General features: G+C 33.9%; 1 long non-coding RNA gene across 1 annotated transcript in view; it reads right to left on the bottom strand.

Annotated features, from left to right (window-relative positions):
* Positions 1 to 3491: 3491 nt before the first annotated feature.
* The window catches only part of LOC120605280 (uncharacterized), a 225130-nt gene continuing 222621 nt past the window's right edge, over positions 3492 to 6000 (bottom strand). The window contains exon 3 of the long non-coding RNA XR_005653587.1: positions 3492 to 3510. This is a non-coding gene — a long non-coding RNA (uncharacterized LOC120605280). The remainder of the gene's footprint in view (positions 3511 to 6000) is intronic.

The following is a 6000-nucleotide window of genomic DNA, read 5'->3' as shown; positions in this document are numbered from 1 at the left end:
ACCATTCTCATACTTGGGTCCAAAGCCTACCGCGGGGAATACTTTGTCTTTATAAAATGACATTGAGAAAAATATAACCCTTTGTCATTTCTATTATGAAATCAAAGGACCAGATGTCATCCTAGGTGATTCGTGCTTATTTGTATTTGTATGTTACTAAATATGGGACATGTACTATTGATTTCAACCAGGAGTTACACGACAGCTTCTGAAACCTGACCTTGGATCATCTGGCTGGCAGATGAAAATGTTCCTTGGACTTTTAATCAGAACATCACTCTATCCAGTCATAGGGAGGAGAGGGATGAGGAGGGTGTGAAGACAGCTTCAAAGGTCTGCAGTTAGTAGCTTTTTGCACATTTTCTTCTTAACAAGGCGGATAAGAAGAGAGCCTTTTAATTAGAGAGGTGGAGGTATGGAATAACACAGCTGTAGAGAATCTTGGCTCTTAGTCCCACCTCTTATCTTATAAAAGAATAATCTCTAGCAAGAAGAATGAATCTCTGATAGGGAAGAACACAATCTGCAAATCACCTCTTCAGACCATAGGTTCAGTTGTTATCAGTTTCAAATCTTATATTAGTTCTCTCAAGCCTCTGAAGTGCGGTACTGCTGGAATATATTAATGTAAGAATATCAATCAGTAACTTTTATAAAACAGTGGTTAAGAGCATAGGCACCGACATTAAGTAAACCTGCCTTTCAGTCTTGGCTCTTCCATTTTCTAGCCATGTGGCCTTGGACAATTACTTAATCCCACTCGGCTTAATTTTCATCTGTAAAGAGGATAATCATAGTTTGCATCTCTTTTTATTTCTGTGACTGTTAAATAACAAAATACAGATTAATAATTTAATGCAGTACCTAGCATAAACTAAATACTGACACATAGTATTTAAACTTATTGTTTTCATCAGCAATCATTGTTACAAATATCAAAAACTACTCAAACTTGTTTGAGCAGAAATAAATGTATTAAAAGATACTATGTAGCTCACTGGGTTCTTAGAAGGATGATAGGACTAGATTTTGAAGCTATGCAATAGGAATAACTCACAAAATTATGTTCTAGAATTGATGCGGTTGTGACACTGCTGATGGCAACTGACTGAAGTTCGCATAGCTAACTGTATGGGTGCTGGCTTCTGGAAGCTACTTCTAGAACCTCTGCACTGTTTCCTCTAGGATGCAGATGTACATGTGCTACCCTCAGTAAAATCCTTTCTGCAAAGGACTTGCTTTTTTCACATTGCTAGCTTTTAAATTTTTTTAAATTTTAAAAATTATAAAATATACAAAGCATAAAATTTACCATTTTAAGTGTATAATGTTGTGGCATGAAGTACGCTCACATTGTTGCAGATCACTAGATTTTGATTCAATCATTTGATATGAATATGTATTTCTTGTGGATGCTTCTAAGCTTTACTACCAAGCTCATGTTTCCTTTAAATCAATTATGAACACTGAATATTTTAAGAAAAAATGATTTGGCTATGGTTTTATAAAGGGATTCAGGGTCTCATAAGGTACTGAATTGCAAAATATAGAAAGAATGCTCAAAGACTTGGTGCATCCAACTTAAAGAAAACCTATCTACTACAATTCCATCCCTTTTTGGCCCAATATCAAATTATACAATTAGATGATATTTAAATTTCAAACTACAACAGCGACAAATGTTTCTGCCTGGCATAATGCAATTATTCTATAAACAAAATAAAACACTCATGGCTTCTCCCTTAAAACGTTGACGAGTTTAATATTTATGGCAGGTGTCTCATTACGGGGTAGTTCAATTCCATGTTGTCGTTGATCCAGCCTGCTGTGCAAGCACCTCTCCTATGAATCCTATGCCCTGATCTTTCCAATGGTATTTGCGATATCCTTGGAAAATCAAGTTACCACATGGAGTCCAACCCAACATTTGATCAGGATCCCTATAACAGTGAGGTTAAAAGGAGGACTTTGGAGCCAGACCTGCCTGGGAAAAACTCCACCTTCATTATATGCTTGCTTTCTGACCCTTGACAACTTACTAACCTCTCTTTGCTTCTTCAAGGCTTTTTTTTTTTTTTTTTTTTAATTATTATATTTTTAAGTATCAACCCCTATCTTCTTAGAAAGACTAAATGAATTAATATAAGTAAAGTGCTTGGAAAATGGCTTGGCATAAAATAAGCTCTAACGTATAAGTATTTCCTGATCTGTTACTGCATCCATTCTACTTCTAGTTCTGTGATCGGCCCCTTTGATATTCTCTAAGTTATGGAGAATTGTAATGTTAGCCACCAATAACACATTCGACATAAGATAATAGGATGAAGTAACAGGAAAACAGAAAATTTATTTAAGATAAATAAACAGTAAGAGAGAAAATATGGGTAGATATAGTGATCCTTATTTCTCTTTCAGTCACTGGGTCGTGGCAGGTATTTATTTTTCCTGCCTTTACTGTCAAGCTCATGTGTCCTTTAAATAGATCATAAATACTGAATATTTCAAGAAAATATAATTTGGTTGTTGTTGATTCAAGGCCTTTATGCTGTGGTTAAAATTTTACCCTAAATACTATCTCTAAATGTTAAGTGATTTTTATCAGAAGGTGATTCATGGCTAGAAAGATAGATATAGACTAGAATTCTGTGGGTGACCTTCATAGCTTTTTTGACAGTGAGCACTCAAATTATATTGCATTATTTAATATTGTGTGCAAATTGGGAGAAAAGAGGCCTTGCTGTGATTTATGATCCATCTCTAAGCAGAAGGCACAGTTGTTCTGGTTTAGTCAGCTCAGTAAGTGAGAAAAAGGTATCATTTATAATCTAATAGAAAAGAAACCCTTTCTTCCATTTTTCAAGAAAATTTCAGTTTAATATTTTATAAAGCAGATAAAAAATAAGTTTGGAAATCTTCTCTAGAAGTAGTAAAAGTAAGTTTTGAGATATCGAGAATTTCTGAATATACATAAGCACTTTTATAAGTTTCTAAAGAGGCTATCTGGATTAAGGGGATGATACAAAGAAAACTTATTTAAATCTTACTCAGGATGCATTACTTTTTTTTTTTTAGGGTAACTTAGACTCTTATATAGCCTGAGTTTTCTCAGACTACCCAACCCCAAATCCAGGGTAAAAAGTTGAATCATATTAACACAAATTCTCAAGTTCAGCTGTATCTTGTTAGTACTATGCCAAACAACCATCCTTCTGTAACATCCTCAGTTAGATATCCAGGCCGTTTCTCACATATGTTTAGAAATATGAAATATCTTAAAATATGGACTCCCCAGTTACCCCACAGAAGATGGGATTAGGCCTCTGCAAAAACTCTTCTGGTTCCTGAGTTATCTTCTCTTATGGATTCATTATACCACTGTATTCATATTCTAAATCCATGTTTACTTAAGCTATTATATGTGTGAACTCGATGGTTTATCTACACTCAAACATATTTATATACAAAATATATCCTTCACTCTGTCTCGCCATTCCGGTAGTCAGGATATGTCTGGAAAAAAAAAAAGTGAAATAGTTAAAAAATAGTTGTGTCGCCTCCTCCAAAATAAAAACTTTGAAAAGATAGTAAAATAAGAGAACTGGAGGGGATTCAACATGATCTTCACCGTTACTGAGTTTCTAAGAAAGGATCCAAGCATTTTGTAGCCAACCCTGAAAGTCTCACCCAGTAAGGAAGCTAAGATGATAGAAATCCAACGTTGGTTTAAAGGGAATCTTGTGTTTTCACTGAAAGTGTTTCAGTATCCAGCACAGCACCCAAGAGATGCAATTTCTCTCTCTCCTTTTCTCTCTTTGCCTTTTGAAAAAATTTTTTTTTATTCTTTTTATAGTCTATAAAACCACAAAGTTTCTCGAAAATACTACCCATAGAAAATCATATTCCAATTATAGCAGGTTATAACCAAGAATGATTAAAACTTCAATTCAGATGTTACTGGAATCTTTCAAAGCATATCAAATGGTACCCTAATTCATGTCTAAGCAAAACTTTTAAGATCTCTCTCAATTCTATCGTGATCTCTCTCACACATACTGCAGTGATTCTCAGACGGTCTGTACTTTTTTCATGATGTCAGCTTCCATTCTCCATCCTCTCTCCTCAAAATTGATGTTAATTGTGGATTGAGATGCTCTGATTTCTCTCCTTACTCTTTTTTCTAGCTCTTCCTCCTTGATTTTGTAAATTAATCAATATTTTCAATTTCTTTTTTTCTTTCTTTCTTTCTTTTTTTTTTTATTGTTCATTATTATCAAATTCTGTAAAGCAAAAGAAGTTCAGGATCAGGGATTAACCAAGCAAGCAAGACTAATTATATAACTTATTCTGTGTTATTCCTGTCACCTGCCCGTCTTGCTTCCCTTCATTTGGTTTTTTCTCTTCTTTTCTGTACTTCAAAAATAAAGCTTTCTCCTGTCTGTAAAATGAGAAGATTAAATTGTCTTAAATATATTAGTGTTAACTGATGCTGGGAAACATACAAGGATGGATAATTTATTGAAAATGTGGAGTTCTCTGGACTCTTTTTCTTAACCAGGGGAGCTAAATCTTCTGTGCTCCAGATTTCATCACGGCTCTTCAAGATTAGGTAATGTCGCAATCCTCTGTCATTCTGTACCCATGGCAATTAAACAGGAACACAGGACATAAGCAGCATTGTCTCATTTTCTTACAATGCTTTTTACCTCTTCTCTAGTTGATAAGACATATCTATAAAATTCAGACATTTCTCTGATATGGACTTGAGTTAACTCAAGTAAAGGTTTTAGGGCTAAATTCTCACAAAAGCAGAGATACATGAGTGTGTACAGCCAGGTTATGAAGGTCACACATTTCTAATAGAGAACAAACAGAAGAGGAAGAGACCACTGAAAGGGTGGTAAAGATCCCAGTGACAAACTAACACTTCTCTCTCTTGACAATGTGTTTCCTTCACTCCTGCCATGTTCTATCATGTGTGATAGCATTTGGAAAGAACTGAAAATTGGGAGAGGATGAAAAATGTTGTAAAGAGAGTTGTATTTAATTTGTATTGAAATATAGTTTAAACGTGATGAAAGGCACTTTTTGTAATTGTATATTTCTATGAGTTTGACAAATTTAAATGGACACGTAACCACTACCACAATTTAAGACATAGAACATTAGAGCCAAAGTTAATTTGTGCCCCATCACAATTCATCCTTCATCCTACTCCAGGTGATCATTGGCCTGCTTCCTGTCATTATAGATGAGATTTGTCTTTGTAATTTTGCATATAAATGAAATCATCTAGTATATATTCATTTCTGGCTTCTTTTACTTAATATAATATTTTTGAGATTCATCCATGTTGTTGTATCAATAATTTATTATTTTTTATTGCTGAATAATGTTCTATTATATGAATATAGTACAATTTGTTTTTTCATCAGTTGATGGATATTTGGGTTGTTTCCACTTTTGGACTGTTATGAATAAAGCTGTTGTTAATATTCACATAGAAGTTTTTATATGAATACGTGTTTTAATTTCTCTTCTATAGATTCCTAGGAGTAAATTGCTGGGGTGTATAGTAATTGTACAATTAACTTTATAAGAAAATGCACACAATTTTCAAAAATGATTGCAATATTTTACATTTCTAATGGTAGTATACAAGTGTTCTAGTTTCTCCACATTCTCTCCAACACTTGGCATTGTCAGTTCTTTTAATCTTGCCCAGTCTGCATGTAGTAGTATCTCATTAAAGTTTTAGTCTGCATTTCTCTGATAAATAATGATCTTGACCTCTTTTCATGGGCATATTGGCTGATGTATACCATCTTATATGAGGTACCTTTTCAAAATTTTTCACCCAATAAGGTTGTTTGGAATTTTATTGAGTTGGAACAGTTCTCTACGTCTGTTGGATACAAATGCTTTGTTGAATATGTGTATTGTGAATGTTTTCTTTTCAGTCCACAGCTTTTGTTCTATAGTTTCGACAATGTCTTTCGTTAA

This window comes from Pteropus medius, unplaced genomic scaffold (assembly GCF_902729225.1).
Source record: "Pteropus medius unplaced genomic scaffold, Ma_sr-lr_union100, whole genome shotgun sequence".
In the NCBI taxonomy this organism is placed as follows: Eukaryota; Metazoa; Chordata; class Mammalia; order Chiroptera; family Pteropodidae; genus Pteropus; species Pteropus medius.
The sequence above is the reverse complement of the archived record's forward strand: the minus strand, read 5'-3'. Positions and strand labels throughout refer to the sequence as shown.